Source organism: Aedes albopictus, chromosome 2 (genome assembly GCF_035046485.1).
Source record: "Aedes albopictus strain Foshan chromosome 2, AalbF5, whole genome shotgun sequence".
NCBI lineage: Eukaryota > Metazoa > Arthropoda > Insecta > Diptera > Culicidae > Aedes > Aedes albopictus.
The window spans coordinates 307,275,474-307,293,664 of record NC_085137.1 but is presented as its reverse complement, the minus strand read 5'-3'; the positions used below and the strand labels follow the sequence as shown (position 1 = coordinate 307,293,664).

General features: G+C 43.1%; 43 non-coding genes and 1 pseudogene across 43 annotated transcripts; all 44 read right to left on the bottom strand.

Annotated features, from left to right (window-relative positions):
- Positions 1-69: 69 nt before the first annotated feature.
- Positions 70-188, bottom strand: LOC134289326 (5S ribosomal RNA). Its single transcript, XR_009998489.1, has one exon. It is a non-coding gene; the product is annotated as a 5S ribosomal RNA (ribosomal RNA).
- Positions 189-388: 200 nt separating this feature from the next.
- On the bottom strand, positions 389-507 carry LOC134289325 (5S ribosomal RNA). The gene has a single exon (XR_009998488.1). It is a non-coding gene; the product is annotated as a 5S ribosomal RNA (ribosomal RNA).
- A 200-nt stretch (positions 508-707) lies between these two features.
- LOC134289103 (5S ribosomal RNA) lies at positions 708-826 on the bottom strand. Its single transcript, XR_009998274.1, has one exon. It is a non-coding gene; the product is annotated as a 5S ribosomal RNA (ribosomal RNA).
- A 471-nt stretch (positions 827-1,297) lies between these two features.
- LOC134289324 (5S ribosomal RNA) lies at positions 1,298-1,416 on the bottom strand. The gene has a single exon (XR_009998487.1). It is a non-coding gene; the product is annotated as a 5S ribosomal RNA (ribosomal RNA).
- Positions 1,417-1,617: 201 nt separating this feature from the next.
- On the bottom strand, positions 1,618-1,736 carry LOC134289284 (5S ribosomal RNA). The gene has a single exon (XR_009998445.1). It is a non-coding gene; the product is annotated as a 5S ribosomal RNA (ribosomal RNA).
- A 200-nt stretch (positions 1,737-1,936) lies between these two features.
- Positions 1,937-2,055, bottom strand: LOC134289323 (5S ribosomal RNA). The gene has a single exon (XR_009998486.1). It is a non-coding gene; the product is annotated as a 5S ribosomal RNA (ribosomal RNA).
- Positions 2,056-2,254: 199 nt separating this feature from the next.
- Positions 2,255-2,373, bottom strand: LOC134289321 (5S ribosomal RNA). The gene has a single exon (XR_009998484.1). It is a non-coding gene; the product is annotated as a 5S ribosomal RNA (ribosomal RNA).
- Positions 2,374-2,576: 203 nt separating this feature from the next.
- On the bottom strand, positions 2,577-2,695 carry LOC134289320 (5S ribosomal RNA). The gene has a single exon (XR_009998483.1). It is a non-coding gene; the product is annotated as a 5S ribosomal RNA (ribosomal RNA).
- Positions 2,696-2,894: 199 nt separating this feature from the next.
- On the bottom strand, positions 2,895-3,013 carry LOC134289319 (5S ribosomal RNA). Its single transcript, XR_009998482.1, has one exon. It is a non-coding gene; the product is annotated as a 5S ribosomal RNA (ribosomal RNA).
- A 199-nt stretch (positions 3,014-3,212) lies between these two features.
- Positions 3,213-3,331, bottom strand: LOC134289318 (5S ribosomal RNA). The gene has a single exon (XR_009998481.1). It is a non-coding gene; the product is annotated as a 5S ribosomal RNA (ribosomal RNA).
- A 203-nt stretch (positions 3,332-3,534) lies between these two features.
- LOC134289317 (5S ribosomal RNA) lies at positions 3,535-3,653 on the bottom strand. Its single transcript, XR_009998480.1, has one exon. It is a non-coding gene; the product is annotated as a 5S ribosomal RNA (ribosomal RNA).
- A 201-nt stretch (positions 3,654-3,854) lies between these two features.
- LOC134289314 (5S ribosomal RNA) lies at positions 3,855-3,973 on the bottom strand. Its single transcript, XR_009998476.1, has one exon. It is a non-coding gene; the product is annotated as a 5S ribosomal RNA (ribosomal RNA).
- A 200-nt stretch (positions 3,974-4,173) lies between these two features.
- On the bottom strand, positions 4,174-4,292 carry LOC134289312 (5S ribosomal RNA). The gene has a single exon (XR_009998470.1). It is a non-coding gene; the product is annotated as a 5S ribosomal RNA (ribosomal RNA).
- Positions 4,293-4,493: 201 nt separating this feature from the next.
- Positions 4,494-4,612, bottom strand: LOC134289310 (5S ribosomal RNA). The gene has a single exon (XR_009998469.1). It is a non-coding gene; the product is annotated as a 5S ribosomal RNA (ribosomal RNA).
- A 200-nt stretch (positions 4,613-4,812) lies between these two features.
- On the bottom strand, positions 4,813-4,931 carry LOC134289305 (5S ribosomal RNA). The gene has a single exon (XR_009998465.1). It is a non-coding gene; the product is annotated as a 5S ribosomal RNA (ribosomal RNA).
- A 200-nt stretch (positions 4,932-5,131) lies between these two features.
- LOC134289300 (5S ribosomal RNA) lies at positions 5,132-5,250 on the bottom strand. The gene has a single exon (XR_009998460.1). It is a non-coding gene; the product is annotated as a 5S ribosomal RNA (ribosomal RNA).
- Positions 5,251-5,450: 200 nt separating this feature from the next.
- LOC134289287 (5S ribosomal RNA) lies at positions 5,451-5,569 on the bottom strand. Its single transcript, XR_009998448.1, has one exon. It is a non-coding gene; the product is annotated as a 5S ribosomal RNA (ribosomal RNA).
- A 200-nt stretch (positions 5,570-5,769) lies between these two features.
- LOC134289280 (5S ribosomal RNA) lies at positions 5,770-5,888 on the bottom strand. The gene has a single exon (XR_009998442.1). It is a non-coding gene; the product is annotated as a 5S ribosomal RNA (ribosomal RNA).
- A 201-nt stretch (positions 5,889-6,089) lies between these two features.
- LOC134289279 (5S ribosomal RNA) lies at positions 6,090-6,208 on the bottom strand. Its single transcript, XR_009998441.1, has one exon. It is a non-coding gene; the product is annotated as a 5S ribosomal RNA (ribosomal RNA).
- A 200-nt stretch (positions 6,209-6,408) lies between these two features.
- On the bottom strand, positions 6,409-6,527 carry LOC134289277 (5S ribosomal RNA). Its single transcript, XR_009998440.1, has one exon. It is a non-coding gene; the product is annotated as a 5S ribosomal RNA (ribosomal RNA).
- Positions 6,528-6,726: 199 nt separating this feature from the next.
- LOC134289276 (5S ribosomal RNA) lies at positions 6,727-6,845 on the bottom strand. Its single transcript, XR_009998439.1, has one exon. It is a non-coding gene; the product is annotated as a 5S ribosomal RNA (ribosomal RNA).
- Positions 6,846-7,229: 384 nt separating this feature from the next.
- On the bottom strand, positions 7,230-7,348 carry LOC134289283 (5S ribosomal RNA). Its single transcript, XR_009998444.1, has one exon. It is a non-coding gene; the product is annotated as a 5S ribosomal RNA (ribosomal RNA).
- A 567-nt stretch (positions 7,349-7,915) lies between these two features.
- LOC134289270 (5S ribosomal RNA) lies at positions 7,916-8,034 on the bottom strand. The gene has a single exon (XR_009998434.1). It is a non-coding gene; the product is annotated as a 5S ribosomal RNA (ribosomal RNA).
- Positions 8,035-8,236: 202 nt separating this feature from the next.
- LOC134289259 (5S ribosomal RNA) lies at positions 8,237-8,355 on the bottom strand. The gene has a single exon (XR_009998423.1). It is a non-coding gene; the product is annotated as a 5S ribosomal RNA (ribosomal RNA).
- Positions 8,356-8,559: 204 nt separating this feature from the next.
- On the bottom strand, positions 8,560-8,678 carry LOC134289303 (5S ribosomal RNA). The gene has a single exon (XR_009998464.1). It is a non-coding gene; the product is annotated as a 5S ribosomal RNA (ribosomal RNA).
- A 201-nt stretch (positions 8,679-8,879) lies between these two features.
- Positions 8,880-8,998, bottom strand: LOC134289282 (5S ribosomal RNA). Its single transcript, XR_009998443.1, has one exon. It is a non-coding gene; the product is annotated as a 5S ribosomal RNA (ribosomal RNA).
- A 203-nt stretch (positions 8,999-9,201) lies between these two features.
- LOC134289247 (5S ribosomal RNA) lies at positions 9,202-9,320 on the bottom strand. Its single transcript, XR_009998412.1, has one exon. It is a non-coding gene; the product is annotated as a 5S ribosomal RNA (ribosomal RNA).
- Positions 9,321-9,522: 202 nt separating this feature from the next.
- LOC134289235 (5S ribosomal RNA) lies at positions 9,523-9,641 on the bottom strand. Its single transcript, XR_009998401.1, has one exon. It is a non-coding gene; the product is annotated as a 5S ribosomal RNA (ribosomal RNA).
- A 384-nt stretch (positions 9,642-10,025) lies between these two features.
- LOC134289224 (5S ribosomal RNA) lies at positions 10,026-10,144 on the bottom strand. Its single transcript, XR_009998390.1, has one exon. It is a non-coding gene; the product is annotated as a 5S ribosomal RNA (ribosomal RNA).
- Positions 10,145-10,349: 205 nt separating this feature from the next.
- Positions 10,350-10,468, bottom strand: LOC134289307 (5S ribosomal RNA). Its single transcript, XR_009998467.1, has one exon. It is a non-coding gene; the product is annotated as a 5S ribosomal RNA (ribosomal RNA).
- Positions 10,469-10,667: 199 nt separating this feature from the next.
- Positions 10,668-10,786, bottom strand: LOC134289213 (5S ribosomal RNA). The gene has a single exon (XR_009998379.1). It is a non-coding gene; the product is annotated as a 5S ribosomal RNA (ribosomal RNA).
- A 201-nt stretch (positions 10,787-10,987) lies between these two features.
- LOC134289201 (5S ribosomal RNA) lies at positions 10,988-11,106 on the bottom strand. Its single transcript, XR_009998368.1, has one exon. It is a non-coding gene; the product is annotated as a 5S ribosomal RNA (ribosomal RNA).
- Positions 11,107-11,306: 200 nt separating this feature from the next.
- Positions 11,307-11,425, bottom strand: LOC134289189 (5S ribosomal RNA). The gene has a single exon (XR_009998357.1). It is a non-coding gene; the product is annotated as a 5S ribosomal RNA (ribosomal RNA).
- A 204-nt stretch (positions 11,426-11,629) lies between these two features.
- On the bottom strand, positions 11,630-11,748 carry LOC134289177 (5S ribosomal RNA). Its single transcript, XR_009998346.1, has one exon. It is a non-coding gene; the product is annotated as a 5S ribosomal RNA (ribosomal RNA).
- Positions 11,749-11,948: 200 nt separating this feature from the next.
- On the bottom strand, positions 11,949-12,067 carry LOC134289166 (5S ribosomal RNA). The gene has a single exon (XR_009998335.1). It is a non-coding gene; the product is annotated as a 5S ribosomal RNA (ribosomal RNA).
- Positions 12,068-12,271: 204 nt separating this feature from the next.
- LOC134289154 (5S ribosomal RNA) lies at positions 12,272-12,390 on the bottom strand. The gene has a single exon (XR_009998324.1). It is a non-coding gene; the product is annotated as a 5S ribosomal RNA (ribosomal RNA).
- A 201-nt stretch (positions 12,391-12,591) lies between these two features.
- LOC134289143 (5S ribosomal RNA) lies at positions 12,592-12,710 on the bottom strand. Its single transcript, XR_009998313.1, has one exon. It is a non-coding gene; the product is annotated as a 5S ribosomal RNA (ribosomal RNA).
- Positions 12,711-12,910: 200 nt separating this feature from the next.
- LOC134289132 (5S ribosomal RNA) lies at positions 12,911-13,029 on the bottom strand. Its single transcript, XR_009998302.1, has one exon. It is a non-coding gene; the product is annotated as a 5S ribosomal RNA (ribosomal RNA).
- A 200-nt stretch (positions 13,030-13,229) lies between these two features.
- On the bottom strand, positions 13,230-13,348 carry LOC134289121 (5S ribosomal RNA). Its single transcript, XR_009998291.1, has one exon. It is a non-coding gene; the product is annotated as a 5S ribosomal RNA (ribosomal RNA).
- A 203-nt stretch (positions 13,349-13,551) lies between these two features.
- Positions 13,552-13,670, bottom strand: LOC134289109 (5S ribosomal RNA). The gene has a single exon (XR_009998280.1). It is a non-coding gene; the product is annotated as a 5S ribosomal RNA (ribosomal RNA).
- A 204-nt stretch (positions 13,671-13,874) lies between these two features.
- On the bottom strand, positions 13,875-13,993 carry LOC134289333 (5S ribosomal RNA). Its single transcript, XR_009998496.1, has one exon. It is a non-coding gene; the product is annotated as a 5S ribosomal RNA (ribosomal RNA).
- Positions 13,994-14,196: 203 nt separating this feature from the next.
- On the bottom strand, positions 14,197-14,291 carry LOC134289309 (5S ribosomal RNA; annotated as a pseudogene).
- Positions 14,292-14,494: 203 nt separating this feature from the next.
- On the bottom strand, positions 14,495-14,613 carry LOC134289322 (5S ribosomal RNA). The gene has a single exon (XR_009998485.1). It is a non-coding gene; the product is annotated as a 5S ribosomal RNA (ribosomal RNA).
- A 475-nt stretch (positions 14,614-15,088) lies between these two features.
- Positions 15,089-15,207, bottom strand: LOC134289293 (5S ribosomal RNA). The gene has a single exon (XR_009998454.1). It is a non-coding gene; the product is annotated as a 5S ribosomal RNA (ribosomal RNA).
- Between the last annotated feature and the right edge of the window lie 2,984 nt (positions 15,208-18,191).

Sequence of the window (18,191 nt, the reverse complement as noted above, 5' to 3'; positions counted from 1 at the left end):
GATGATTGATTCAAAATGCCGTCCTGGGTTCGAATCCAGCTCTGGCGCAATAAAAAAAAAATGCAAAAAGGCCAACGACACGCGACGTTCCCAAGCGGTCACCCATCTAAGTACTAATCGCGCCCGATGTTGCTTAACTTCAGTGATCGGACGAGAACTGGTGTTTTCAACATGGTATGATCGTTGACAATGTCGGGTGGGTCAGAAGAGGATTTTGTTCCGACTAGAGGCCAAAATGGACGAAATGCAATTACGATGATTGAATGTTTGAAGGGCAAAAAACGTCATTTAGAGGCATTTTTCGAAGAAAGACCATATGTGATGATTGATTCAAAATGCCGTCCTGGGTTCGAATCCAGCTCTGGCGCAATAAAAAAAAATGCAAAAAGGCCAACGACACGCGACGTTCCCAAGCGGTCACCCATCTAAGTACTAATCGCGCCCGATGTTGCTTAACTTCAGTGATCGGACGAGAACTGGTGTTTTCAACATGGTATGATCGTTGACAATGTCGGGTGGGTTAGAAGAGGATTTTGTTCCGACTAGAGGCCAAAATGGACGAAATGCAATTACGATGATTGAATGTTTGAAGGGCAAAAAACGTCATTTAGAGCCATTTTTCGAAGAAAGAGCACATGTGATGATTGATTCAAAATGCCGTCCTGGGTTCGAATCCAGCTCCGGCGCAATAAAAAAAAATGCAAAAAGGCCAACGACACGCGACGTTCCCAAGCGGTCACCCATCTAAGTACTAATCGCGCCCAATGTTGCTTAACTTCAGTGATCGGACGAGAACTGGTGTTTTCAACATGGTATGATCGTTGACAATGTCGGGTGGGTTAGAAGAGGATTTGAGGGCCCCAGATGCCAAGGGGTGTAAGTGACCATTTTGTCGATTTTGAGCTGAGCATATCATAAAATTCTTCAGATTTCAAGCTTTCAGGAACTTTTTTAATTTTGTTTTTACGATGATTAGAAAAATTACAATAAATCGGAGAAAATTTGGTCGATTTTACAACTCCATACATTTTGTATGGGATGAAAAATTGGTGAAAAACTTCAAACCTAATTTACTCGAAAGTTGGTTTTTGTCACTTACACCCCTTTGCTTCTAACCCCCTCATTTTATTCCGACTAGAGGCCAAAATGGACGAAATGCAATTACGATGATTGAATGTTTGAATGGCAAAAAACGTCATTTAGATGCATTTTTCGAAGAAAGAGCACATGTGATGTTTGATTCAAAATGCCGTCCTGGGTTCGAATCCAGCTCCGGCGCAATAAAAAAATGCAAAAAGGCCAACGACACGCGACGTTCCCAAGCGGTCACCCATCTAAGTACTAATCGCGCCCGATGTTGCTTAACTTCAGTGATCGGACGAGAACTGGTGTTTTCAACATGGTATGATCGTTGACAATGTCGGGTGGGTTAGAAGAGGATTTTATTCCGACTAGAGGCCAAAATGGACGAAATGCAATTACGATGATTGAATGTTTGAATGGCAAAAAACGTCATTTAGATGCATTTTTCGAAGAAAGAGCACATGCGATGTTTGATTCAAAATGCCGTCCTGGGTTCGAATCCAGCTCCGGCGCAATAAAAAAAAAATGCAAAAAGGCCAACGACACGCGACGTTCCCAAGCGGTCTCCCATCTAAGTACTAATCGCGCCCGATGTTGCTTAACTTCAGTGATCGGACGAGAACTGGTGTTTTCAACATGGTATGATCGTTGACAATGTCGGGTGGGTTAGAAGAGGATTTTATTCCGACTAGAGGCCAAAATGGACGAAATGCAATTACGATGATTGAATGTTTGAAGGGCAAAAAACGTCATTTAGAGCCATTTTTCGAAGAAAGAGCACATGTGATGATTGATTCAAAATGCCGTCCTGGGTTCGAATCCAGCTCCGGCGCAATAAAAAAAAATGCAAAAAGGCCAACGACACGCGACGTTCCCAAGCGGTCACCCATCTAAGTACTAATCGCGCCCGATGTTGCTTAACTTCAGTGATCGGACGAGAACTGGTGTTTTCAACATGGTATGATCGTTGACAATGTCGGGTGGGTTAGAAGAGGATTTTATTCCGACTAGAGGCCAAAATGGACGAAATGCAATTACGATGATTGAATGTTTGAAGGGCAAAAAACGTCATTTAGAGCCATTTTTCGAAGAAAGAGCACATGTGATGATTGATTCAAAATGCCGTCCTGGGTTCGAATCCAGCTCCGGCGCAATAAAAAAAATGCAAAAAGGCCAACGACACGCGACGTTCCCAAGCGGTCACCCATCTAAGTACTAATCGCGCCCGATGTTGCTTAACTTCAGTGATCGGACGAGAACTGGTGTTTTCAACATGGTATGATCGTTGACAATGTCGGGTGGGTTAGAAGAGGATTTTATTCCGACTAGAGGCCAAAATGGACGAAATGCAATTACGATGATTGAATGTTTGAAGGGCAAAAAACGTCATTTAGAGGCATTTTTCGAAGAAAGAGCATATGTGATGATCGATTCAAAATGCCGTCCTGGGTTCGAATTCAGCTCCGGCGCAATAAAAAAAAAATGCAAAAAAAGGCCAACGACACGCGACGTTCCCAAGCGGTCACCCATCTAAGTACTAATCGCGCCCGATGTTGCTTAACTTCAGTGATCGGACGAGAACTGGTGTTTTCAACATGGTATGATCGTTGACAATGTCGGGTGGGTTAGAAGAGGATTTTATTCCGACTAGAGGCCAAAATGGACGAAATGCAATTACGATGATTGAATGTTTGAAGGGCAAAAAACGTCATTTAGAGGCATTTTTCGAAGAACGAGCACATGTGATGATTGATTCAGAATGACGTCCTGGGTTCGAATCCAGCTCCGGCGCAATAAAAAAAATGCAAAAAGGCCAACGACACGCGACGTTCCCAAGCGGTCACCCATCTAAGTACTAATCGCGCCCGATGTTGCTTAACTTCAGTGATCGGACGAGAACTGGTGTTTTCAACATGGTATGATCGTTGACAATGTCGGGTGGGTTAGAAGAGGATTTTATTCCGACTAGAGGCCAAAATGGACGAAATGCAATTACGATGATTGAATGTTTGAAGGGCAAAAAACGTCATTTAGAGCCATTTTTCGAAGAAAGAGCACATGTGATGATTGATTCAAAATGCCGTCCTGGGTTCGAATCCAGCTCCGGCGCAATAAAAAAAATGCAAAAAGGCCAACGACACGCGACGTTCCCAAGCGGTCACCCATCTAAGTACTAATCGCGCCCGATGTTGCTTAACTTCAGTGATCGGACGAGAACTGGTGTTTTCAACATGGTATGATCGTTGACAATGTCGGGTGGGTTAGAAGAGGATTTTATTCCGACTAGAGGCCAAAATGGACGAAATGCAATTACGATGATTGAATGTTTGAAGGGCAAAAAACGTCATTTAGAGGCATTTTTCGAAGAAAGAGCATATGTGATGATCGATTCAAAATGCCGTCCTGGGTTCGAATCCAGCTCCGGCGCAATAAAAAAAAAATGCAAAAAAAGGCCAACGACACGCGACGTTCCCAAGCGGTCACCCATCTAAGTACTAATCGCGCCCGATGTTGCTTAACTTCAGTGATCGGACGAGAACTGGTGTTTTCAACATGGTATGATCGTTGACAATGTCGGGTGGGTTAGAAGAGGATTTTATTCCGACTAGAGGCCAAAATGGACGAAATGCAATTACGATGATTGAATGTTTGAAGGGCAAAAAACGTCATTTAGAGGCATTTTTCGAAGAACGAGCACATGTGATGATTGATTCAGAATGACGTCCTGAGTTCGAATCCAGCTCCGGCGCAATAAAAAAAAAATGCAAAAAGGCCAACGACACGCGACGTTCCCAAGCGGTCACCCATCTAAGTACTAATCGCGCCCGATGTTGCTTAACTTCAGTGATCGGACGAGAACTGGTGTTTTCAACATGGTATGATCGTTGACAATGTCGGGTGGGTTAGAAGAGGATTTTATTCCGACTAGAGGCCAAAATGGACGAAATGCAATTACGATGATTGAATGTTTGAAGGGCAAAAAACGTCATTTAGAGCCATTTTTCGAAGAAAGAGCACATGTGATGATTGATTCAAAATGCCGTCCTGGGTTCGAATCCAGCTCCGGCGCAATAAAAAAAAATGCAAAAAGGCCAACGACACGCGACGTTCCCAAGCGGTCACCCATCTAAGTACTAATCGCGCCCGATGTTGCTTAACTTCAGTGATCGGACGAGAACTGGTGTTTTCAACATGGTATGATCGTTGACAATGTCGGGTGGGTTAGAAGAGGATTTTGTTCCGACTAGAGGCCAAAATGGACGAAATGCAATTACGATGATTGAATGTTTGAAGGGCAAAAAACGTCATTTAGAGGCATTTTTCGAAGAAAGAGCACATGTGATGATTGATTCAAAATGCCGTCCTGGGTTCGAATCCAGCTCCGGCGCAATAAAAAAAAAATGCAAAAAGGCCAACGACACGCGACGTTCCCAAGCGGTCACCCATCTAAGTACTAATCGCGCCCGATGTTGCTTAACTTCAGTGATCGGACGAGAACTGGTGTTTTCAACATGGTATGATCGTTGACAATGTCGGGTGGGTTAGAAGAGGATTTTGTTCCGACTAGAGGCCAAAATGGACGAAATGCAATTACGATGATTGAATGTTTGAAGGGCAAAAAACGTCATTTAGAGGCATTTTTCGAAGAAAGACCATATGTGATGATTGATTCAAAATGCCGTCCTGGGTTCGAATCCAGCTCTGGCGCAATAAAAAAAAATGCAAAAAGGCCAACGACACGCGACGTTCCCAAGCGGTCACCCATCTAAGTACTAATCGCGCCCGATGTTGCTTAACTTCAGTGATCGGACGAGAACTGGTGTTTTCAACATGGTATGATCGTTGACAATGTCGGGTGGGTTAGAAGAGGATTTTGTTCCGACTAGAGGCCAAAATGGACGAAATGCAATTACGATGATTGAATGTTTGAAGAGCAAAAAACGTCATTTAGAGGCATTTTTCGAAGAAAGAGCACATGTGATGATTGATTCAAAATGCCGTCCTGGGTTCGAATCCAGCTCCGGCGCAATAAAAAAAAATGCAAAAAGGCCAACGACACGCGACGTTCCCAAGCGGTCACCCATCTAAGTACTAATCGCGCCCGATGTTGCTTAACTTCAGTGATCGGACGAGAACTGGTGTTTTCAACATGGTATGATCGTTGACAATGTCGGGTGGGTTAGAAGAGGATTTTGTTCCGACTAGAGGCCAAAATGGACGAAATGCAATTACGATGATTCAATGTTTGAAGGGCAAAAAACGTCATTTAGAGCCATTTTTCGAAGAAAGAGCACATGTGATGATTGATTCAAAATGCCGTCCTGAGATCGAATCCAGCTCCGGCGCAATAAAAAAAAATGCAAAAAGGCCAACGACACGCGACGTTCCCAAGCGGTCACCCATCTAAGTACTAATCGCGCCCGATGTTGCTTAACTTCAGTGATCGGACGAGAACTGGTGTTTTCAACATGGTATGATCGTTGACAATGTCGGGTGGGTCAGAAGAGGATTTTGTTCCGACTAGAGGCCAAAATGGACGAAATGCAATTACGATGATTGAATGTTTGAAGGGCAAAAAACGTCATTTAGAGGCATTTTTCGAAGAAAGACCATATGTGATGATTGATTCAAAATGCCGTCCTGGGTTCGAATCCAGCTCTGGCGCAATAAAAAAAAATGCAAAAAGGCCAACGACACGCGACGTTCCCAAGCGGTCACCCATCTAAGTACTAATCGCGCCCGATGTTGCTTAACTTCAGTGATCGGACGAGAACTGGTGTTTTCAACATGGTATGATCGTTGACAATGTCGGGTGGGTTAGAAGAGGATTTTATTCCGACTAGAGGCCAAAATGGGCAATATGTAATTACGATGATTGAATGTTTGAAGGGCAAAAAACGTCATTTAGAGGCATTTTTCGAAGAAAGGACACATGTAATGATTGATTCAAAATGCCGTCCTGGGTTCGAATCCAGCTCCGGCGCAATAAAAAAAAAATGCAAAAAGGCCAACGACACGCGACGTTCCCAAGCGGTCACCCATCTAAGTACTAATCGCGCCCGATGTTGCTTAACTTCAGTGATCGGACGAGAACTGGTGTTTTCAACATGGTATGATCGTTGACAATGTCGGGTGGGTTAGAAGAGGATTTTGTTCCGACTAGAGGCCAAAATGGACGAAATGCAATTACGATGATTGAATGTTTGAAGGGCAAAAAACGTCATTTAGAGGCATTTTTCGAAGAAAGAGCACATGTGATGATTGATTCAAAATGCCGTCCTGAGTTCGAATCCAGCTCCGGCGCAATAAAAAAAAATGCAAAAAGGCCAACGACACGCGACGTTCCCAAGCGGTCACCCATCTAAGTACTAATCGCGCCCGATGTTGCTTAACTTCAGTGATCGGACGAGAACTGGTGTTTTCAACATGGTATGATCGTTGACAATGTCGGGTGGGTTAGAAGAGGATTTTGTTCCGACTAGAGGCCAAAATGGACGAAATGCAATTACGATGATTGAATGTTTGAAGGGCAAAAAACGTCATTTAGAGCCATTTTTCGAAGAAAGAGCACATGTGATGATTGATTCAAAATGCCGTCCTGGGTTCGAATCCAGCTCCGGCGCAATAAAAAAAATGCAAAAAGGCCAACGACACGCGACGTTCCCAAGCGGTCACCCATCTAAGTACTAATCGCGCCCGATGTTGCTTAACTTCAGTGATCGGACGAGAACTGGTGTTTTCAACATGGTATGATCGTTGACAATGTCGGGTGGGTTAGAAGAGGATTTTATTCCGACTAGAGGCCAAAATGGACGAAATGCAATTACGATGATTGAATGTTTGAATGGCAAAAAACGTCATTTAGAGGCATTTTTCGAAGAAAGAGCATATGTGATGATTGATTCAAAATGCCGTTGTGTTTTCAACATGGTATGATCGTTGACAATGTCGGGTGGGTTAGAAGAGGATTTTATTCCGACTAGAGGCCAAAATGGACGAAATGCAATTACGATGATTGAATGTTTGAAGGGCAAAAAACGTCATTTAGAGCCATTTTTCGAAGAAAGAGCATATGTGATGATTGATTCAAAATGCCGTCCTGGGTTCCAATCCAGCTCCGGCGCAATAAAAAAAAAATGCAAAAAGGCCAACGACACGCGACGTTCCCAAGCGGTCTCCCATCTAAGTACTAATCGCGCCCGATGTTGCTTAACTTCAGTGATCGGACGAGAACTGGTGTTTTCAACATGGTATGATCGTTGACAATGTCGGGTGGGTTAGAAGAGGATTTTATTCCGACTAGAGGCCAAAATGGACGAAATGCAATTACGATGATTGAATGTTTGAATGGCAAAAAACGTCATTTAGAGGCATTTTTCGAAGAAAGAGCATATGTGATGATTGATTCAAAATGCCGTTGTGTTTTCAACATGGTATGATCGTTGACAATGTCGGGTGGGTTAGAAGAGGATTTTATTCCGACTAGAGGCCAAAATGGACGAAATGCAATTACGATGATTGAATGTTTGAATGGCAAAAAACGTCATTTAGAGGCATTTTTCGAAGAAAGAGCATATGTGATGATTGATTCAAAATGCCGTTGTGTTTTCAACATGGTATGATCGTTGACAATGTCGGGTGGGTTAGAAGAGGATTTTATTCCGACTAGAGGCCAAAATGGACGAAATGCAATTACGATGATTGAATGTTTGAAGGGCAAAAAACGTCATTTAGAGCCATTTTTCGAAGAAAGAGCATATGTGATGATTGATTCAAAATGCCGTCCTGGGTTCGAATCCAGCTCCGGCGCAATAAAAAAAAAATGCAAAAAGGCCAACGACACGCGACGTTCCCAAGCGGTCACCCATCTAAGTACTAATCGCGCCCGATGTTGCTTAACTTCAGTGATCGGACGAGAACTGGTGTTTTCAACATGGTATGATCGTTGACATTGTCGGGTGGGTTAGAAGAGGATTTTATTCCGACTAGAGGCCAAAATGGACGAAATGCAATTACGATGATTGAATGTTTGAAGGGCAAAAAACGTCATTTAGAGGCATTTTTCGAAGAAAGAGCATATGTGATGATCGATTCAAAATGCCGTCCTGGGTTCGAATCCAGCTCCGGCGCAATAAAAAAAAATGCAAAAAAAGGCCAACGACACGCGACGTTCCCAAGCGGTCACCCATCTAAGTACTAATCGCGCCCGATGTTGCTTAACTTCAGTGATCGGACGAGAACTGGTGTTTTCAACATGGTATGATCGTTGACAATGTCGGGTGGGTTAGAAGAGGATTTTATTCCGACTAGAGGCCAAAATGGACGAAATGCAATTACGATGATTGAATGTTTGAAGGGCAAAAAACGTCATTTAGAGCCATTTTTCGAAGAAAGAGCACATGTGATGATTGATTCAAAATGCCGTCCTGGGTTCGAATCCAGCTCCGGCGCAATAAAAAAAAAAAGATGCAAAAAGGCCAACGACACGCGACGTTCCCAATCGGTCACCCATCTAAGTACTAATCGCGCCCGATGTTGCTTAACTTCAGTGATCGGACGAGAACTGGTGTTTTCAACATGGTATGATCGTTGACAATGTCGGGTGGGTTAGAAGAGGATTTTGTTCCGACTAGAGGCCAAAATGGACGAAATGCAATTACGATGATTGAATGTTTGAAGGGCAAAAAACGTCATTTAGAGGCATTTTTCGAAGAAAGAGCACATGTGATGATTGATTCAAAATGCCGTCCTGGGTTCGAATCCAGCTCCGGCGCAATAAAAAAAAAATGCAAAAAGGCCAACGACACGCGACGTTCCCAAGCGGTCTCCCATCTAAGTACTAATCGCGCCCGATGTTGCTTAACTTCAGTGATCGGACGAGAACTGGTGTTTTCAACATGGTATGATCGTTGACAATGTCGGGTGGGTTAGAAGAGGATTTTATTCCGACTAGAGGCCAAAATGGACGAAATGCAATTACGATGATTGAATGTTTGAAGGGCAAAAAACGTCATTTAGAGCCATTTTTCGAAGAAAGAGCACATGTGATGATTGATTCAAAATGCCGTCCTGGGTTCGAATCCAGCTCCGGCGCAATAAAAAAAAAAGATGCAAAAAGGCCAACGACACGCGACGTTCCCAAGCGGTCACCCATCTAAGTACTAATCGCGCCCGATGTTGCTTAACTTCAGTGATCGGACGAGAACTGGTGTTTTCAACATGGTATGATCGTTGACAATGTCGGGTGGGTTAGAAGAGGATTTTATTCCGACTAGAGGCCAAAATGGACGAAATGCAATTACGATGATTGAATGTTTGAAGGGCAAAAAACGTCATTTAGAGCCATTTTTCGAAGAAAGAGCACATGTGATGATTGATTCAAAATGCCGTCCTGAGTTCGAATCGAGCTCCGGCGCAATAAAAAAAAAAATGCAAAAAGGCCAACGACACGCGACGTTCCCAAGCGGTCACCCATCTAAGTACTAATCGCGCCCGATGTTGCTTAACTTCAGTGATCGGACGAGAACTGGTGTTTTCAACATGGTATGATCGTTGACAATGTCGGGTGGGTTAGAAGAGGATTTTATTCCGACTAGAGGCCAAAATGGACGAAATGCAATTACGATGATTGAATGTTTGAATGGCAAAAAACGTCATTTAGAGGCATTTTTCGAAGAAAGAGCATATGTGATGATTGATTCAAAATGCCGTTGTGTTTTCAACATGGTATGATCGTTGACAATGTCGGGTGGGTTAGAAGAGGATTTTATTCCGACTAGAGGCCAAAATGGACGAAATGCAATTACGATGATTGAATGTTTGAAGGGCAAAAAACGTCATTTAGAGCCATTTTTCGAAGAAAGAGCATATGTGATGATTGATTCAAAATGCCGTCCTGGGTTCGAATCCAGCTCCGGCGCAATAAAAAAAAAATGCAAAAAGGCCAACGACACGCGACGTTCCCAAGCGGTCACCCATCTAAGTACTAATCGCGCCCGATGTTGCTTAACTTCAGTGATCGGACGAGAACTGGTGTTTTCAACATGGTATGATCGTTGACATTGTCGGGTGGGTTAGAAGAGGATTTTATTCCGACTAGAGGCCAAAATGGACGAAATGCAATTACGATGATTGAATGTTTGAATGGCAAAAAACGTCATTTAGAGGCATTTTTCGAAGAAAGAACACATGTAATGATTGATTCAAAATGCCGTCCTGGGTTCGAATCCAGCTCCGGCGCAATAAAAAAAAAAAAGATGCAAAAAGGCCAACGACACGCGACGTTCCCAAGCGGTCACCCATCTAAGTACTAATCGCGCCCGATGTTGCTTAAGTTCAGTGATCGGACGAGAACTGGTGTTTTCAACATGGTATGATCGTTGACAATGTCGGGTGGGTTAGAAGAGGATTTTGTTCCGACTAGAGGCCAAAATGGACGAAATGCAATTACGATGATTGAATGTTTGAATGGCAAAAAACGTCATTTAGAGGCATTTTTCGAAGAAAGAACACATGTAATGATTGATTCAAAATGCCGTCCTGGGTTCGAATCCAGCTCCGGCGCAATAAAAAAAATGCAAAAAGGCCAACGACACGCGACGTTCCCAAGCGGTCACCCATCTAAGTACTAATCGCGCCCGATGTTGCTTAACTTCAGTGATCGGACGAGAACTGGTGTTTTCAACATGGTATGATCGTTGACAATGTCGGGTGGGTCAGAAGAGGATTTTGTTCCGACTAGAGGCCAAAATGGACGAAATGCAATTACGATGATTGAATGTTTGAAGGGCAAAAAACGTCATTTAGAGGCATTTTTCGAAGAAAGAGCACATGTGATGATTGATTCAAAATGCCGTCCTGAGTTCGAATCCAGCTCCGGCGCAATAAAAAAAAAATGCAAAAAGGCCAACGACACGCGACGTTCCCAAGCGGTCACCCATCTAAGTACTAATCGCGCCCGATGTTGCTTAACTTCAGTGATCGGACGAGAACTGGTGTTTTCAACATGGTATGATCGTTGACAATGTCGGGTGGGTCAGAAGAGGATTTTGTTCCGACTAGAGGCCAAAATGGACGAAATGCAATTACGATGATTGAATGTTTGAAGGGCAAAAAACGTCATTTAGAGGCATTTTTCGAAGAAAGGACACATGTAATGATTGATTCAAAATGCCGTCCTGGGTTCGAATCCAGCTCCGGCGCAATAAAAAAAAATGCAAAAAGGCCAACGACACGCGACGTTCCCAAGCGGTCACCCATCTAAGTACTAATCGCGCCCGATGTTGCTTAACTTCAGTGATCGGACGAGAACTGGTGTTTTCAACATGGTATGATCGTTGACAATGTCGGGTGGGTCAGAAGAGGATTTTGTTCCGACTAGAGGCCAAAATGGGCAATATGTAATTACGATGATTGAATGTTTGAATGGCAAAAAACGTCATTTAGAGGCATTTTTCGAAGAAAGATCATATGTGATGATTGATTCAAAATGCCGTCCTGGGTTCGAATCCAGCTCCGGCGCAATAAAAAAAAAAAGATGCAAAAAGGCCAACGACACGCGACGTTCCCAAGCGGTCACCCATCTAAGTACTAATCGCGCCCGATGTTGCTTAACTTCAGTGATCGGACGAGAACTGGTGTTTTCAACATGGTATGATCGTTGACAATGTCGGGTGGGTCAGAAGAGGATTTTGTTCCGACTAGAGGCCAAAATGGGCAATATGTAATTACGATGATTGAATGTTTGAATGGCAAAAAACGTCATTTAGAGGCATTTTTCGAAGAAAGATCATATGTGATGATTGATTCAAAATGCCGTCCTGGGTTCGAATCCAGCTCCGGCGCAATAAAAAAAAATGCAAAAAGGCCAACGACACGCGACGTTCCCAAGCGGTCACCCATCTAAGTACTAATCGCGCCCGATGTTGCTTAACTTCAGTGATCGGACGAGAACTGGTGTTTTCAACATGGTATGATCGTTGACAATGTCGGGTGGGTTAGAAGAGGATTTTATTCCGACTAGAGGCCAAAATGGACGAAATGCAATTACGATGATTGAATGTTTGAAGGGCAAAAAACGTCATTTAGAGCCATTTTTCGAAGAAAGAGCACATGTGATGATTGATTCAAAATGCCGTCCTGGGTTCGAATCCAGCTCCGGCGCAATAAAACAAAAAAGATGCAAAAAGGCCAACGACACGCGACGTTCCCAAGCGGTCACCCATCTAAGTACTAATCGCGCCCGATGTTGCTTAACTTCAGTGATCGGACGAGAACTGGTGTTTTCAACATGGTATGATCGTTGACAATGTCGGGTGGGTCAGAAGAGGATTTTGTTCCGACTAGAAGCCAAAATGGGCAATATGTAATTACGATGATTGAATGTTTGAATGGCAAAAAACGTCATTTAGAGGCATTTTTCGAAGAAAGATCATATGTGATGATTGATTCAAAATGCCGTCCTGGGTTCGAATCCAGCTCCGGCGCAATAAAAAAAAAATGCAAAAAGGCCAACGACACGCGACGTTCCCAAGCGGTCACCCATCTAAGTACTAATCGCGCCCGATGTTGCTTAACTTCAGTGATCGGACGAGAACTGGTGTTTTCAACATGGTATGATCGTTGACAATGTCGGGTGGGTTAGAAGAGGATTTTGTTCCGACTAGAGGCCAAAATGGACGAAATGCAATTACGATGATTGAATGTTTGAAGGGCAAAAAACGTCATTTAGAGGCATTTTTCGAAGAAAGAGCACATGTGATGATTGATTCAAAATGCCGTCCTGGGTTCGAATCCAGCTCCGGCGCAATAAAAAAAAATGCAAAAAGGCCAACGACACGCGACGTTCCCAAGCGGTCACCCATCTAAGTACTAATCGCGCCCGATGTTGCTTAACTTCAGTGATCGGACGAGAACTGGTGTTTTCAACATGGTATGATCGTTGACAATGTCGGGTGGGTTAGAAGAGGATTTTGTTCCGACTAGAGGCCAAAATGGGCAATATGTAATTACGATGATTGAATGTTTGAAGGGCAAAAAACGTCATTTAGAGGCATTTTTCGAAGAAAGAGCACATGTGATGATTGATTCAAAATGCCGATATGGGTTCGAATCCAGCCCCAGCGCAATAAAAAAAAATGCAAAAAGGCCAACGACACGCGACGTTCCCAAGCGGTCACCCATCTAAGTACTAATCGCGCCCGATGTTGCTTAACTTCAGTGATCGGACGAGAACTGGTGTTTTCAACATGGTATGATCGTTGACAATGTCGGGTGGGTTAGCAGAGGATTTTGTTCCGACTAGAGGCCAAAATGGACGAAATGCAATTACGATGATTGAATGTTTGAAGGGCAAAAAACGTCATTTAGAGGCATTTTTCGAAGAAAGACCATATGTGATGATTGATTCAAAATGCCGTCCTGAGTTCGAATCCAGCCCCGGCGCAATAAAAAAAAAAGATGCAAAAAGGCCAACGACACGCGACGTTCCCAAGCGGTCACCCATCTAAGTACTAATCGCGCCCGATGTTGCTTAACTTCAGTGATCGGACGAGAACTGGTGTTTTCAACATGGTATGATCGTTGACAATGTCGGGTGGGTTAGAAGAGGATTTTGTTCCGACTAGAGGCCAAAATGGACGAAATGCAATTACGATGATTGAATGTTTGAAGGGCAAAAAACGTCATTTAGAGGCATTTTTCGAAGAAAGAGCACATGTGATGATTGATTCAAAATGCCGTCCTGGGTTCGAATCCAGCCCCGGCGCAAAAAAAAAAAAAAGATGCAAAAAGGCCAACGACACGCGACGTTCCCAAGCGGTCACCCATCTAAGTACTAATCGCGCCCGATGTTGCTTAACTTCAGTGATCGGACGAGAACTGGTGTTTTCAACATGGTATGATCGTTGACAATGTCGGGTGGGTTAGAAGAGGATTTTGTTCCGACTAGAGGCCAAAATGGACGAAATGTAATTACGATGATTGAATGTTTGAATGGCAAAAAACGTCATTTAGAGGCATTTTTCGAAGAAAGAGCACATGTGATGATTGATTCAAAATGCCGTCCTGAGTTCGAATCCAGCCCCGGCGCAATAAAAAAAAAAGATGCAAAAAGGCCAACGACACGCGACGTACTAATCGCGCCCGATGTTGCTTAACTTCAGTGATCGGACGAGAACTGGTGTTTTCAACATGGTATGATCGTTGACAATGTCGGGTGGGTTAGAAGAGGATTTTGTTCCGACTAGAGGCCAAAATGGACGAAATGCAATTACGATGATTGAATGTTTGAAGGGCAAAAAACGTCATTTAGAGGCATTTTTCGAAGAAAGAGCACATGTGATGATTGATTCAAAATGCCGTCCTGAGTTCGAATCCAGCCCCGGCGCAATAAAAAAAAAAGATGCAAAAAGGCCAACGACACGCGACGTTCCCAAGCGGTCACCCATCTAAGTACTAATCGCGCCCGATGTTGCTTAACTTCAGTGATCGGACGAGAACTGGTGTTTTCAACATGGTATGATCGTTGACAACGTCGGGTGGATTAGAAGAGGATTTTATTCCGACTAGAGGCCAAAATGGGCAATATGTAATTACGATGATTGAATATTTGAAGGGCAAAAAACGTCATTTAGAGGCATTTTTCGAAGAAAGAGCACATGTGATGATTGATTCAAAATGCCGTCCTGAGTTCGAATCCAGCCCCGGCGCAATAAAAAAAAATCTAAGTACTAATCGCGCCCGATGTTGCTTAACTTCAGTGATCGGACGAGAACTGGTGTTTTCAACATGGTATGATCGTTGACAATGTCGGGTGGGTTAGAAGAGGATTTTGTTCCGACTAGAGGCCAAAATGGACGAAATGCAATTACGATGATTGAATGTTTGAAGGGCAAAAAACGTCATTTAGAGGCATTTTTCGAAGAAAGAGCACATGTGATGATTGATTCAAAATGCCGTCCTGGGTTCGAATCCAGCCCCGACGCAATAAAAAAAGATGCAAAAAGGCCAACGACACGCGACGTTCCCAAGCGGTCACCCATCTAAGTACTAATCGCGCCCGATGTTGCTTAACTTCAGTGATCGGACGAGAACTGGTGTTTTCAACATGGTATGATCGTTGACAATGTCGGGTGGGTTAGAAGAGGATTTTGTTCCGACTAGAGGCCAAAATGGACGAAATGCAATTGTAATGATTGATTCAAAATGTCGTCCTGGGTTTGAATCTAGCCCCGGCGTAATAAAAAAAAAATACAAAAAGGCCAACCATCATTTTCCGGAGATGATAATTTTCTTTTAACGTACTAATTCAGCAAGTCAGCAAAGCGCCTGTATTGCGTCTACCGGTCATCTACTGCGATTTGCTCTTCTCATGTGTCAAACAGTAGTTCTATCGTGCTTTGATGGGAAAATGATGGTGTTGAGAATGCACCGTTCCGTTCCGTTTTCTTTGTTTGTACCGGCCGTGTAAATCAATCCCCCTCACAGCAGAACTCTCAGTGAAATGTTGGCAACGTTGGAAGCATGCGCACTAAATTCTCTCGCATATTTGCTATTTTTATTTCTCTCTCTGCTCGGCATCAATTTATTTTTATCTCATGTGTCAGTGTATGTGTTTGAGCTGCTACGCAGCTTACATGTGGACGACCAAATCACCGTTCCGTTGCGCATGCGCATAAATCGTCGACTTGCTTTGCATATTCCATAGGGGGATCGGTATAAAATGCTTTTTGCGCAGCTGTAATGTTTTTATTTGCATTTTATGAGTAGGAAGACACTGGGACACGCATATAGGTGGCTTCGGGTAATTGTTGGCATGGCAGTGATGCTAATGCTTACCGTAATACTGCCCCAGCCAGACATTAGGTCATGAATAAAGTTAGGTAAATACTCTTTACTAAATCTGTGAGAAGCCATTATTTAGCAAATCTCTTTGAATCTTTATAGAGATCTAAGTAAAGAGTATTTAGTCAGTTTTATTCATATAACCTATTAACTTGAGAAACTCCCTTGGAAACTCCAGTTTAAATTAAACGGTAGGACAGATCTTGGATTACTCGATGTAGACCAGAACGCAACCTCGATCATCATATTCAGCTGGAAAACGTTGCTCTTCATGTGAACCAACAGGCTTCATTTATTTAAATATTAAGTATCGCATCAAATTCAAAATAAACCTGAATCAACAATATTTTTCCATAATAGGCTCAGTGTACTAGTTATGGTTATAGTACCTCAAATTCGCCATAGTTGATTTTCAACCTTTAAAGATGCAAATCAACAAGATAAATTTCGTGAACAACAGATCACGTTCACAAAAGATGATTGCAATCATTCAAACTTCACAATTTGCTCAAATTATGATAGAAATAAATCATTTTACATAACTTTTCTGCTCCTAGCACCCTATATCAATATCGCCATAGTGTACCAGTTATGGCAAATCCCATAAAGAATGCATGTAAATAGTGCAAAGTGGAACTCAAATTAACAAATTTGTCCATAACTGGTACAGGGTTCCTATCATTGGCACACGCCAATGGTAATAAATACTAAAAGTAGTTTTGGCTCCGTTTCTATATGTTTTCCTTTAAAGCATGAAAACTAATCGATCATTTGAGATATCGATGACATTCATCGGTCTTCTTCTTATTTTTGTAGAAATAGTCTCCTTAGATGGTGCGAAACCTGGTACAGGCACCCTATACGATTCGTGGCTGCCGTTCTCCATCCTCGGTCACGCCCAATGTTCGCCATGTCACGGTCCACCTGATCCGCCCATCGTATTCTCTGCACTCCACGCTTTCTTGTGCCAACCGGTTCAGTCGTGAACATCAACTTTGCATAAAGTTGCCATAAAGTGCATCGAGCTCGTAGTTCATCCTTCTCCACGACACACCATTCTCCAGCACACCGTCAAAGATCATCCTTAGCACGCATCGCTAGCAAACTCCGAGTGCTTGCAGGTCCTCCTCGAGCATGGCCCATGTCTCGTGTCCGTAGAGGACCACCGGTCTTATCAGCTTCTTGTACATGATGCCCTTGGTGTGTGCGGGTGATTGTTTTTAGAATGCAGCTTGTTCTGGAGCCCATAGACTTTCACTGATGATACGCCTTCGCATTTCACAGCTAGCATTGTTGTCAGCCGTCAGTAAGGATCCGAGGTAGACGAATTCCTCCACCAACTCGACCAACATGCTTATCAATCTGGAAAATCCACTGTGACTCTTTTAAACGAAATTATTTATGATATCGAGAAAGCATTTACTCAAAAGCAATCTTGTTTGGATGTTTTCTTACAAATTGAGGATGCGTTTGGATGCCATATTGAAAGCGGCCTTTAGTCATGATATGTAAACCAATGATTTTCGATTGGATTAACTAAATGTTCAAAAACCGACATCTTTTGTCGGCATTGCGTCAAGCATAGGTAATCGAGTGTTTGTAGATGCTCCCGAAGGAAAGTTCTAACACCACTATAACTGGTATGTGTATAAGTACCCTTTTCGACCTGATGCAAAGCGCTAGGTAGTTGAGAGTTAATGTAGCCAATATCAGTAGATCGGAGTAAAACATCAATTGTTCTTTAAGTCTATCAAATTCGGCTGCGCCAAAAATTTCGCCAAAAACCGTTTTGTACTGGCATTTTGTTCCACAAATTTCGGCTCTGGATGCCCCCCATCTCCCCCGTGGCTACGCCACTGATTCTACTCTATCGATCTTGTTGCCGTCCTTTTTATGCGAATTTATGCTGGCCTGCTCATTCTCACATAAAATTTGACGTTTGAGCGGTGCCGACACCTCTCAAACGTCAAATTTCGTGTGAGAGTAAGCAGTCCAGTATAAATTTGTACCCATCAAAAACAATACGGAAATAGTTTGGAGACATGACGCCAAACAAAATTGTATTGTTCTGAGCTATCTACTCTACATTGTGGTGGAGAAGTATCTAACTAATCTACCTAAGCAGAATTGCAGCATCTGGTCAAATCACTGACCCAATGACGACTCAGTTATCACATAGTAAATATTCAGCAGGATGTTTCATTTGCACGTGATTGTTGTGAATCAGATTTTGGGACATCGTCATACAGCCATGGTTTTTTGTC